Source organism: Marmota marmota, unplaced genomic scaffold (assembly GCF_001458135.2).
Source record: "Marmota marmota marmota unplaced genomic scaffold, marMar, whole genome shotgun sequence".
Lineage (NCBI taxonomy): Eukaryota > Metazoa > Chordata > Mammalia > Rodentia > Sciuridae > Marmota > Marmota marmota.
The window spans coordinates 10,569,283-10,583,624 of record NW_026000075.1 but is presented as its reverse complement, the minus strand read 5'-3'; the positions used below and the strand labels follow the sequence as shown (position 1 = coordinate 10,583,624).

The 14,342-nt window shown below is 39.4% G+C and overlaps 1 protein-coding gene across 3 annotated transcripts in view; it reads left to right on the top strand.

Moving 5' to 3' along the window:
- Positions 1–13,622: 13,622 nt before the first annotated feature.
- The window catches only part of Fndc3b (fibronectin type III domain containing 3B), a 328,163-nt gene continuing 327,443 nt past the window's right edge, over positions 13,623–14,342 (top strand). For all 3 annotated transcript variants that reach the window (XM_015494261.2, XM_048814289.1, XM_048814288.1), the window contains exon 1: positions 13,623–13,759. The gene's annotated coding sequence lies outside the window, so the exon portion shown is untranslated. The remainder of the gene's footprint in view (positions 13,760–14,342) is intronic.

Sequence of the window (14,342 nt, the reverse complement as noted above, 5' to 3'; positions counted from 1 at the left end):
GAAGGATAAGCTGTGTCTCTCAAGGCCCCTTAATATTGCTGAAAATGTATACTGTGACTCTTCTCCCCAGGCTTCCCCAGAAGGACCTACAGCAATTTACCAGGGTAAATGAGCAACTGGGAAAAAGAATTAACCAGAATTTGGGGGACCTACTGGATACTGGCTCTGATCTGATACTGATTTTAGGAGACCCAAAATGTCATTGTGGCCCTCCAGTCAGAGTGGAGGCTTATGGAGGTCAGGAGATTGGGCCTTTAAACCCATTTGATTAGAAAGACCCCATATCCACCAGAAATGAGGCTGCCCTAGCACCCCTGCTATGATCAGTCATTCTCTGGGAAGCCTGGAGGAAATGTGTCCTCAAGTAATGTGGTGGTGGATGCAGAGGTGGGGCAGCTGGGATTGTCAGACTTGCAGTGGGGGATCTCAGAGGCTTACTTCTTTGAGAACTTAAGGGGATGGGTAAAGGAGAGTGCTTGAATTGTATATGTAGGAGTCATAAGTTTATAGGTGGAATAATTTGAGGGTCACACAAAACCTCTTTATGCTTTTAAAATACTTTGTACTGTTAACACCAAAAAACTCAAACAACCCAATCAATAAATGGGCCAAGGAACTGAACAAACACTTCTAGAAGAAGATATACAATCAATCAACAAATATATGAAAATTGTTCAACATCTCTAACAATTAGAGAAATGCAAATCAAAACTATTTCATCTCACTCCAGTCAGAATGGCAGCTATTAAGAATACAAACAACAATAAGTGTTGGCGAGGATATGGGGGGAAAGGCACACTCATACTTTGCTGGTGGGACTGCAAATTGGTGCAGCCAAACTGGAAAGCAGTATAGAGATCCCTTGGAAAACTGGGAATGGAACCACCATTTGACCCAGCTATCCCACTATACTCAAAGGACTTAAAAACAGCATACTACAGGGACACAGCCACATCAATGTTTATAGCAGCACAATTCACAATAGCTAAACTGTGGAACCAACCTAGATGCCCTTCAGTAGATGAATGGATAAAGAAACTGTAGTATATATACACAATGGAATATTACTCAGTATTAAAAGAGAATAAAATCATGGCATTTGCAGGTAAATGGATGGAGTTGGAGAATATTAAACTAAGTGAAGTAAGCCAATCCCCACAAAACAAATGCCGAATGTTTTCTCTGATATGATGATGCTGACTCATAATAGGAATGGTGGAAGGAGCATGGGAGGAATGGAAGAACTTTAGATAGGGCAAAGTGGAGGGAAGGGAAGAGAGGGGTCATGGGGGTAGGAAAGAAGGTGGAATGAGATGGACATCATCATCCTAAGTACATGTATGAAGACATGAATGATGTAAATCTTCTTTGTGTGCAACCAGAGACATGAAAAATTGTGCACTATAAGTGTAATATGAATTGAATTGCATTCTGCTGTCATACATAACACATCAGAATAAATAAATAATTAAAAAAGAAAAGAAATACCCTGTATTGTGCTTTGGAACATACATTACCAATCATTAGCTATTTCCTTGGGTCATAGTTTGGAAGACATATAGTAATAGGTATTCATGGGAAGAGTTACTCTTGAGAACCCCAGGCATATCATTACTTTTGCTCAGAGGGCACTCTATGGTAACCTCTGCCATCACACATATCCTATTTCATAAGAATGTTAATTCACTTTGCTGTCACATCACCAGACTCCTAGAGGGTAAGAGTTGTGCCTCTTCTCACTGGAATCCCATGTCCTTTTATCAGGATAACTGTGTGTTGGGAAAAAAAAATAACCAGACTTTGGGGGACTACTGGTACTGGATTTTGGTATGGTGGGGAATTTGATTTTATTATACATCTGACCCTGGCACACAGTGAGTTCTAAAAAAAAAAAAAAAAAGATGGTCAGATTAAATGATTGAATGTGTTAATTTAAAGAAGGTTGATTACTTAAGGGATTTACAAGAAATGTGCTTTAGAGCTTTAGAGTTAGGTTAGAACTAAAAGGGATACTCACCATTGGGTAGCAGAAATTGATGTACACCTGGGAAATATGTAAAGAAGGAGGAGATCCTCAATACATGTTGAAGTCTTAATCCTCTCTTGGGTCTGGCTGTTTTTAAGTGAGCAACTGACTTTTATGATGATACCACACTTTATCCATTTCTTTCAACTTCTCCCTTAAAACTCTATTAGAGGTCAAAATAGCCTGTCATTATCAGATAAAGAAAAACAGTGCAATAGAAAAGATAAACAACAGAGTAATTAACTTTTACCTCTTAATTGGTTGCCTTGGTATCTACCAATGCCAGAGCATATACAAAATAATGGTCTCCTTAAGGAAAAAAATCTTGGGCAAAATTTTTCACCAGAGCTGGGAGATTGATTTGAAGGTGGAGCTCCTGTCACATTAGCTCCATGCTCTCAGCTTATTGCTGTAGAGGAAAAAGATAAGCCTACAGAGTACAAGATAACAATACTATTTATAGTAGTAATCATACCTGGATTCAGGCTGATATCACCCATGTGACGTGGTGAGAAGGTTGGTGTTAGTTCTGATTGGTTGGATGCCAAGTCATATCCAATGTTAAATGTTTTGACTATCATTGTTGTCAGATTTCTCTGTTCTTTAACTTTGTGACTTGGCAAGTTACTCAACTTCATGAAGTTTGCTTTTTCATCTATAAAATGGGGTGCAATTATGATAATGACACTTCCCTTATAAGGATTAAATGAAGAAAAGTAAATGAAACATACAATCTATAAAAAAATTAAAAATTCTAAATATTAGCAATTATTACTATTTGTAATACTAATTTTTGGGAGATACTGGGGATTGAACCCAGGGATGCTTTACTGCTGAACTATATCTCCATCTCTTTTTATTTTTTATTTTGAGAGAGGGTCTTGCTAAGTTGCTGAGTCTGGCCTTGAACTTGAGATCCTCCTGCCTTGGTCTCCTGAGTCTCTGGGATTATAGGCTTAAGCCACGATGCCCATAAAACTGTGATTCTAATTATTGTACTCCTGTTGATTATGTTTTAGCTCTGATGTTCTGGAGGTAAGTGGGACAGGTACAGTATTGATTCAGTAGTCAATTTCAACATGGTCTGTTAAAGTTAGGGCTGTGGATAAAATGTAAATTGTGAAGGATCTAACACCATCAGATTTTCCCATGGTTGCCATCCCATCAACAGTGTTTATTATGTGCCTGTGTCAAAGAGACTCCTATTCATATCTTGTCTTTAGCTATATACAGCATCATTGATCATCAATAGTGCCAGCGTTGTTTGAAGCCAGCCTGAGCAACTTAGCAAGATCCTCTTTCTCTCTCTCAAAAGAAAGAAAGACAAAAAAGTAAATGAAGTAACATCATACTAAAAAAAAAAATAGATAAATCTATACAACATCCTTTTGTATGCATGAAGTCTTAGAATACCATCTTGTAGCAATAAAGATAATTTTAAATGGATATTATATCTATTTTATAAATCACATAAAAATATTTTATGAACACATATATGTTGTCCTTACTTTCAAAAATATCTGTATTGTGAGGAATGAGATTGGCCAAATTATATTATGTGCATGTAGGAATAGGGCATAATGAATTGCACTATTATGTAAAATTATAATACACCAATTAAAAAATTTTTTAAAATCTGGGTTGATAAATCTGTACTTTCCTAAATGGGTAGACTATGATTTCAAGTACTATATGTATGTATGTATATATGTATGTATATATGTTTGTGTGTGGTTTCTTTGTGTGTGTGTGTGTGTGTATATATAGATTGTATATAAAATGCTTTCTATTTTTTTAGTGAGGATGAAATCTCACAGTACTACTAATGCAATTTTTTCAATTTGGTGATTAAACAATTATTATTGAGCATCTCTTATTTGCAAGGCAGTGCTAGACATTTGGGGGTAGACAAAGACAAAGATATCAATTAAACTCTCTAATGGTCTAAAAGTAAATTTTATGTGTCAACTTGGCTAAGCCCAAATACCTAGATATTTGGTCAAACACCAGTCTAGATGTTGCTGTGAAGGTTTCCTTTTTTAAAAAAAAAAAAAAAAACAACAATGAGATTAACATTTAAATGTGTAGAATAAGGCAGATTGCTCTGCATAATGTGAGTGGGCCTCATCCAATCAGTTGAAGGCCTTAGGAGAAAAAAGGCTGATGATTCCCAAAGAAAGAAAGAATTCTGCCTTCAGACTGCCTATGAACTCAAGCTGCAACAATTCCTCTTTGAATCTTTACTCTCCTAGCCTAAACTGCAAAACTGTGTGAGCCGATTCTTTAAACATTCCCTCCCTTGAAAATATGTCTATATCTTCATCTTATTGATTCTGCTTATCTGGAGAACCCTAATTAATTCAGTATATGATCAAACTATAGAATTATTTTTCAGTGTGTGATAATCTCACTTAGATTACAAACTCCCTAAGAATAGGGACAATGTTGGAATTTATTTCTTACTCTTTGGAATAATTAACATAAGTTTGAATAGTAAAAGTCGTTAGTAAATATATGTAAAGTAACTAAAACTTATCCTAATAAGAATAAACAATGTATTCTCTCATCTATCACGTACAAACTAAAGAATTTTAAAAATGATTACAGTTAGTTTCATTTGTATGAGCCTCATTATGGTTCAGGAATTCTAAACCAGATTTAGCATAAGCTGTTTCATTCTAACCTTGATATTTTTTCCCTTCTCAATCTATTTTGTATATATTTTCTGTCATTTGAAGCCTAAATAGTGGTAAATAAAATATGCCTATGTCTCATAAGGATAAGACAGCATACACCAAGACAGAGGTAAAATAGGTCATTAAAATAAAGATACAATGAATAAGAGTTATGTAATAAAAAAGGAGGAAGAATGTCTTTATCATAAATCCCAGGCTAAGGATAATTGCCATAATTGGGAACATAATATATTTCTGACATTCTTAGCAGACAAGGCAAAAAGGAATCAAAATAAATTACCTTATTCCTGTTAAATAAAGGAAGTGTATCACTTCATCAAGAAAGATAAACTTTTTGGGTGAGAGCACTGGGAATGAATACAGGGGTGCTTTAACCTGAGTCAAATCCCAGTCCTTTTTTAAAATTTTTTTTTTTTTTTGAGATACAATCTTGCCAAATGGCTCAGGTTGTTTTCCAACTTGTGATCCTTCTGCCTCAGTCTCCCAAGTTGTTGAAACAACAGGTGCATTCTACTGTGCCCAACTAAGAAAGATAAGTAATAGATAAGTAACTAACTTAGTTACTAAGGCAGCAGAGCGGTCTCTACACTAATATTGTGATATCATCATGGACAAGATAGGGATATATTTGGGCCATCAAAATGCTAGTTAAGCTGGGCGTGGTGCCACACGCCTGTGATCCCAGCAACTCGGAAGGCTGAGACAGGAGAACCACAAGTTCAAGTTTGGCTTGGGCATTTTAACAAGACTCTATCTAAAAATAAAAGGGATTGGGGATGTAGCTTAGTGGTAAAGCACCCCTAGGTTTAATCCAGTATCAAAAAAATTTTTTATTTTGAAAAGGAAAAGAAAATGCTGGTTAATCCATCCATAAAGATCCCAGAAACTGCAAGATAAATGACATTAGATGAAGTCTAATTCTTTAAAAATATTAAATAAGGAGTCGGAGACCCAGAGAGGTAAAATCATTTTTCTGAGATTACACAGCAAGTCATAGCAACAGATCAGTGTTCTTTCCATTAGAAAAGATTAACGGCATCAAACACACAGTAACATGGTGGGGAGAATGGAAGAACAGAATTTCATTGGATTAGACAAGGGAGAATGAAGGGAAGGGAGAGGAGATGGGAATAGGAAAGACAGTAGGACGAATCAGACATAACTTTCCTATGCTCATATATGAATACATGATCACTGAAACTCCACATCATGTACAACCACAAGAATGGGATCCTAATTAGAATAAGTTATACTCCACGTATGGATCACATGTCAAAATACACTCTTACTGTTATGTGTATCTAAAAAGAACAAATAAAAAATTTTTTAAAAAAAGGGTAACAGGATCAGTTTTCACTCAGTCCGAGGAAGGATCCTGAGCAAGAGCAGTAGGCCCCAGGGAAGCTCAGTGGCTCGTTTCAGGAGTATTTGTTTGGAGTGCAGACATAGGTCCAAGGTTGGGGCTTAATGTCTGAGCCCCTCTTGGAGGTTGCTAGGAAAGTCCCTGAGAACATGGGGAAGATCTTATCCCCCAGGAAGCCAGTTGTGCCAGGCGTCTGATCTAGTAACACTGTCTATCGTGGGATCAGTTGTGACTTTCGTCAGTCATGGGATCAGAAGCTGGGAGGGAAGGTGTGGCTCTGAGCACACTGTCCCTGTGACTTGTTGCCTCACTCAGTGAGCCTTCATGGTTTTGTGTGTGTGTGTGTGTCTCAAGGGCAAGGGATTTATAAGCGAAATTTGGGAAGCTACTTCTTTCTTCTTAATGTTGATGGACCTTTATTTTATTCATTTATTTACATGCGGTGCTGGGAATCAAACCCAGGGCTTCACACATGCTAGGCAAGCGCTCTACCACTGAGCCTTGCTACTTCTGCATAGATTCTTTTTTGTCTCCAGACTTTTCCCTCACCTCCAGTAACAAATCAGTGACATCATATCATTTCCGTCGGAGTATCCCAAGTCCATTTATTACTCTCTGTCTTTACTGCCACTCCCTAGGCCAAGCTGCCACCATCTCTTACCTGATCCACTCTAAAGGCCACTCTGCTTCCAATCTAGCCTTCCTTCTCTCCCAGGGTTCACATGCCCTGCAGTGCAATCATTTATAGGAGGAAACCAGATCATGAATCATGAGACTGAAACTCCCTTTCTAAAATCCATGCTAGTGTCTCTGAATAGAATATAAACCCTATGTGACCTGCAAAGCTATGTGTGATCTGGCTCTGTCCATTTATCCAATGTCATCTCTTGCCACTTGAACTGTGTATGTTTAGTTCTCTTCAACTTCAGCGTGTAACACATGGCTGGGTGTCTGCAAGGTTTTTCTGCAGATTTCAGCTTACATATCAATTTACAGAAAGACTTCTCTCAAAGTAGACTCCTGCCCTCTCCTTCCTTGGCTACGATAGCACTCTGTTTTCTTCCTTTGTTGTACTTTTCTCAACATATGGTTACAGGTTTACTTCTTTATTAAGTCTCTAAAACCATGAGACTTAGAGGTATGGATACAGTCTATATTATATTAAGTAATGTCTGTCATGTGGTTGGTGTTCAATAAACATTTGTACAATGGTTTAATGTACAACGACCATGAGATATTGGGAGCCGAGGGCTCTCTAATTGGTGACCAGTATAACAGACCTTGTCAGAGCAACAGAGGAGTCGGCCAAAGGTGGTGCTGGCTTTGTGGGGAGGTGTTCAAGTGGCCTCCTTGGCTGGGTTAACAAGTTACTCCACATTGCTTCTCAGTCTTCTGCAAGCTGAAAAAACTTACCCACAAATTCACAGAAAACTTCTAGAAAGGATTGGAAAGTTTTTATAGTACTTCCAAAGAGAGTGGGAAGTCCTGCCTCTGGCAGTCAGAGGCAGAGAAAGGGTGTTTAGTAATGTTAATGTGATTAAAATTTAACCCCCTAGCTAGTGAGATAAACAGATTATTATGTGAAATACCAAAAATTACGACAATACCGAAGTAACTCTATAGAAGATGAGACACAATTTCAAATGTTATATCCTACTCTTCATAAACCAGAATTGGCCCAGTTGTTTCTGTAGCTTACTGTCTTCGATTTATTGCTTTCTGGTTAAATCTCAGAATCTTTTCTTGACCAAAAGGGTTTATGTCTGAGCCACATTGCCTGAGCTAAAGACATTTCTTTGTTTCATTTCTCTTTGAAGGGCACTGTTATAAACTGAGAGATTATATCCTCCTTAAAAGTGTATGACCCTAACCTTGAAGGTGATGGTATTTGGAGGTGGGGCTTTTCAAGGTAATTAGGTTATGAGGATGGAGCCCTCATGAATAAGATTAGTGCCCTTGCAATTGGCATGCGAGAGCTTGCCTTTTCTCTCTTTGCCCTCTGCCTAATGAGTATACAACCAAAACATGATCATCTGTGAACCAGAAATTTGACTCTGAACCCTACACCTGATCTGTCAGTACCTTAGATCTTGCACTTTCAACTTCCAGAATGGTGAGATATACATTTCTGTTAAGCCACCCAATCTATGTTATTCTGTTATAGAATCTTAAACTAAGATAGACCTGTATATCTACACATATCTATATGTGTATATTTCTATCCAGGGAAATTTTTAAAAATTGTTACAGAATGACAATATTTTACATAACTGTTGGGAGGAATCTAGGTATTATTCAGAAGTCTAGACCTCTTAAGAGGAAAAAATGACCCTAGGAGCAAGTCAGGTAGGAGAGTGGGTACATCTTCATAGTGATTCTCAGGCTCAACCTGCTCCTCTATGGTGGTATGGTTCAGGGCAAGTCAATGTGATGTGCATATTTGTAGCTTTGTAAATAACTTTGCCTCATGAGAAACATTTCTAGTGGTTTGTCCTTGGTCTTCTCTTGTTTTGTGTTTTTATTAATGACTGGGATGGCAACATGGAAAGCATTCTTATCAATGTCAGGAAATCAGGAAAGATTGTTGACAGAGACCAAATCCAAAAAGTCTTAGCAGGCTGATATGTGAGAAATAAAACTTGTAAACAACATTTAATAATTTAGCTCAATTACATATCTGATATATGCCCAACTTGACAACTTTTCACAGACGGAGACCTGTGAATTAACAGGATGAGGAAACTGTGAAGAAAATAAGCACAAAATTCAACTATATCAATAGGAGTGTTTTGTCCCGATTAAAGGCAGGAATAGGGGCCACTCTGTGGTTTTGTTCTGATCATGCCTGAAATATTATGAACAGAGAAGCTGGATACTCAGCTTTGAACAAGTAGGCCCCCAGAGGTGGTAGAAAAAAAAAGATGGCGACAGATCCTTGAGGAGTTCAGCATGTCAGAGACATGTATCCAGGAATAAGAATCTTTAGGGAGCCGATGATAGACATGATCAATTCATCAGAAGGCAAGGTGAGTGCTGTTATTTTATCTGCCTCCAGAGGGCAGAGACAGGACCGGGGAAAGTTGCCAAAAGGCATTCAGAGTTGCTGTCTTGGCCAGAAGCCTTTTCCCTTTCCCTGGGGGTGTCAGGCTGAGGCTGGATGGCCTGGGAGCAAAGATGTTGCTTTGGGAGGGGAGCCCAACAGCCTTGTGCTTTCATGATCTCTGACAATCTCGATAGCTTCTGTACCTTAACAGTTCTGATAACTCTTGGACAGATCTCTGAAATGCGTTTTTCTTTTGTAAATGTTGGGCTAAAATTTGTCCTTGTCTTGCCCTGAACAATAGAAAAGAAGGCGAAACTACAGCTTTGACTAGTTAAATTGTTCTGGAGGAATTTGTTTAACTGAAGTTGCGATGTTGCTCTAAGATTGTCCTTTAATACTCTAGTAAATTCTGAATGTTGTTCAAAACAGGATGAATTGGCTTTTTGTCAATGTTCAGATCTGGCTTAGGCATTAGAATAAGAAGTAGATGCAAAGAGTTAATGCCCTTCCATCTAAGGTCAAGACGGGTTTTCAAGATTAGGGGCAAGCCTGAGCCTGCCTTTGTGGCAACTCCAGCTATTAGAGAAGGGAGGATATTGAGACAGAAACACCTGGGTCTTCTAGATGTTATGTGCAGCCACTCACAGAGATCTTTGACAAAGAAGCTCAAATTTCAGTATTTTGGACTAAAGAGGGTCTCTGAGGTTTGTTTAATCATTTGAGACCTTTTCAATGCTTTCATGTTTACCTATGTGTTACTGTGGCATTTCCTTTGTTATAATATCTTCTTCAGATCAGGAAATACAACTATGAATCTTTTTTAAATTTTTCTTTTCTCATATGACTCAGCCTACTTTACATGGGTGATGGGAAGGCTTTTAAGTGTTTATATTTTGTTATAGATCTTAACAACTAGGTATCTTCATTGGATGCTAGGTTTTGGGTTTAAATAAAACCTAAACTGCTTTTGGAACAAAGTCTTAACCTCAAGTTTGGTTCTATAATTTGGAACCTAGGGCAGTAGATGACTCAGACTGTCAATACCAGATAGTAGATTGTGTTGCGTTGGGTTGAGGTTCTTCTTATTTCCAGAAACATGACTTTGATCTAAGTCTTCATCATTTCCCAGATAGGTTCAGAATATGACTTTCTGATGGGAGCTTCTTCTACGTCTAGCTGCCAGAAAAATCAACCTTGAAACCTACTTCAAACACTTCATGCCTCAATAACCCCACAGTGTTTCTCATTGTATGAAATCTAAATTCCTCAGTAGTTGAGAGCCTTCTATCCAAAGTCCCATCTTTTTCTTTGAAGCTTCCAGTTTTCTTTCCTATTAATTTTACCAGGAAAGACAATTTATACATTCAAGGAAGAATCATTTTTTTTTATTATCAGGTGTTTGAGTTTTTATTCTTCACAACTACTTTAGCAGGAAAGCAATAGCATAACTTAATAATTAAGAAAATATAGGCTCAGAGAACTTTAGTAACTTGTGTAACATCACTGATTTTTGTCTGATTATAATTTCCAATCTCTCTACTGTATCAATTTCCTATTATTTGCAAATGTTGATTGTGTTTCTTTTCTGTGCCAAAGCTGGTATTAGGTGATAGGGATGAGAAGATGACTGAAACATTGAGATTATGTATATGCACATGCATTTTTAACATTGTTCATTTTAGATATACATGACAGTACATTTTGACATATTATACATACATGGAGTGTAACTTCCCATTCTTGTGGTTGTACATGATGTAGAGTTATACTGGTTGTGTACCATATATGAACATAGAAAAGTAATGTCTGATTCATTCGACTTTCCTATTCCTATCTTCCCTTCATTCTCCTTGTCTAATCCAATGAATTTCTATTGTACAACCACTTATTGTGTGTTAGAATCTGCATATCAGAGAACATAGGGCCTTTGGTTTTTGGGATTGGCTTACTTCACTTAGCATGACAGTCTCCAGTTTCACCCATTTACTGGCAAATGCCATAATTTCATTCTTCTTTATGGTTGAGTAATATTCCTTTGTGTAAATGTAAACTTTCCTTTATCCATTCATCTGTTGAAGGGCACCTAGGTTGGTTCCATTGCCTAACTATTGTGAATTGAGCTGTTATAAACATTGTTGTGGCTGTGTCACTATAGTATACTAACATCCTTTGGGTATTTGTTGAGGAGTGGAATAACTGGGTCAAATGGTGGTTCCATTCCAAGTATTCCGAGGAATCTCTGTACTGCTTTCCAGAGTGATTGCACCAATTTGCAGTCCTACCAGCAATGTATGAGTGTACCTTTTTCTCCACATCAACACCAACATTTATTGTTACTTGTAGTTTTGATAATTGCCATTCTAACTGGAGTGAGATGCAATCTCAGTGTAGTTTTAATCTGCATTTGTTGAGTTGCGAGAGATGTTCAACATTTTTTCATTTTTGTTGGCCATTCCTATTTTTTCTTCTGTGAAATATCTATTAGTTCCTGTGCCCATTTATTGAGTTTTTTGCTTTTTTGGTATTAAGTTTTTTTAAGTTCTTTGTATATCCTGGAGATTAATGCTCTGAAGTACAGGTGGCTAAGATTTTCTCTGATTCTGTAGGCTATATATATCTTTATATTCTTGATAGCTTCCTTTGCTGTGAAAAAGATTTTTAGTTTGATACCATACATTTATTGATTCTTGATTTTACTTCTTGCACTTTAGGATCTTATTGAGGAATTCGGTTCCTAAGCTGACATGATGGAGAGTTGGGCCTACTTTTTCTTCTAGTAGGCACAGGGTCTCTGGTCTAATGCCTAGGTCTTTGATCCACTTTGAGTTGAGTTTTGATGCACATTCATTTTTATATACATTAATTCTTCTTAATAAAAAGAAATCTAGTCAGCCTATTGGAAGAAATAGGCAAAAATTTCCATCCACTGAATTCCTCTTGCCTACTCTTCCCTTCTTTGTAAAGCTTGTTCTACAACACTTAATTTGAACTTTCACCCTTTGAAGTTGGCCCACTTATCTAGTCATTTAAATTCTCCCATATACTTTATAATTAATGTATTCAATAAACATAAGGGGGTTTAGGTTGATGCTGGGAATTTAAAAATGAACATGACTCAGTCAAGTGGAAGAAATATGAGAACTGAAAAGAATGATGAGCTTATGGGAAAAGAGCCTCGGACATGGGATGGATAAGTAAATGATTTTAGGGAAGAGAAGGAAGTGTGTTCTGACAGAGGGAAGGTATGTACAAGGAAAGGGGTGTCTTTGGGAGACATGAGAATTAAGCTGACTGAAGGGCATGTCTCAGGAGCAAGATAGAGGGGCAGAGGCTGGAGAAGGCATTTGGGCCCAAGTGGAATGAGTCACCTGTGCCAGGATGAGCGTTTGAACTGTGCTCTGTGGGTACCGGGGAACCACTGCTTTAAAGAATTTTTTTTTTCCTTTGCATACAGGGTTATAATTTAGAATTGGAACCATGTTTTAGAAAGATGGTTTCAAGAGCCCCCTGTGGGGACATCAACAGGAAAGAAGCCATTAAGGAGGGAGGGCTCCATTTGCCTGGACTTGCCATTATCCACAAGAAAAGGATTTTTTTCTTAGCTTTTTTTAAAAAAATTACTTTAATAAATACTGTTTATTTATTTATTAATTAGGGTCAATGAGAATGATATGTTGTCTCTGGTCGCTACTGAGTATTCCTTTGTTGTTTAATAATCGAGAGAGAAAGGAGTTATATAGAATACCTGGGTTGCTATGGTAGGGAGGGGTCTCTCTCCATTAATTTCTGCTTTCTCCTGAAACCCTCCCTAATTTGAGGGGTGAGATGAGAAGTAATCTGTTGACCTCCCTGAGCTTGTGCAATAGGAATATATTACATTTGATTTAATTAATATAACTCAACAGTTACTTAATGAGCCCTTTTGTGATCCTTGCACTGTGCTATGATAAGAGGAAAAAACAGTCTCTACACTTAAGGGCACATACCAGACACTGAAAGGGAATATAGATATTTTAATTTTGGCTCATAAAACTTGCTTATGATATGTTAGCTTCATGAACAAAACTCCTTGAGAAATAAAGGAGTGACAGCTGACGAGGTTACTGTGGGAATTAGCCACAGAAAAAGGGAAATATTACGTGTAAATGAAATAAAATGTCAGTCTTAGCTTTATTACTGAGCAAACCCTGCATTCCTGCCGGCGTTTTGGAGATCTGCAGAACGCGCAGCCCTCGCAGTTCAGGAGCTGAGAGTTGCCCTAAGCTTCAGACTTCTGTAATCTGTCTGAATCCAGCGGAGTTTTTGTGTAGCTAGGCCTGGCTGGGGGACAAGCGAGGTCCCCCGCGAGTCTGCGATTGCTCCGGCGGGTATACTCGGCGGTTTACGGTAGTGGGCGGGCCCCAAATCCCCATGTGGTCCCGACATCATTGACATGGCGGAATCCCCCATCAAACCCTCCTAGTAGTTATTTGAGCAGCGGCGGCGGCCGGAGGAGGAGGAGGAGAGCGGCGGCGGCGGCGGCGGCGGGAGCGGCGAAGGGGGCGGCAGGGATTCTCCGGGCTGCCGACTGGGAAGGCGTGGGCGACCCAGGGTGTGCGCGCTCGGAGCCCCGCGTTTCAGCCGGAGGGAAGGTAAGGCGTGCAGGAGCCGGGGGTTGGAGGGGACGGGGACCCTCGTTCAGCCGCCGGTCCCTGCGCGTTGGAAAGCCCCAGGCTGCACGCCGAGCCCGCCGAAGTACGTCCCTGGCCCGTGAGTGCTTCGGGCTTCCCGGTGAAAACTTGGCGCCACAGTGCCGGGGCACTCCTCGCTCTCGGGGGTACCCGGGAACACCGGACTGGCGAGGGGGCGGCCCCTCCTGTCCCCCACTGCTTGCTGAGGTTTGGAGGAAGGAAAAAAAAGGATAGAGTCCTCTTAATGGGGGAAAAAAAAAAGAAAAGAAAAGAAAGAAAGAAATCTGGGCTTACCCCCACCCCCTGGCCTTCCCAGCAGATTTTGTCCGAGGAATCCGCTCCCCCTCCCGGAATCTCCGCGGCAGGAACGCTGCCCGGGAGGGGGAGGGCGGGCGGCGAGGCCGAGGAATCTTCGACGTGTCACTTTCTGAGGCTGTAGATTTCCATATGGTGGAGGGAGGGGGGCGTGCGTGCGAAGTGGGGCTGGAAGTTGGGGCCTCCTCTGCGCCCGGCGGGGCGGGGGCTGGCCGGGGCCGCCGACCCG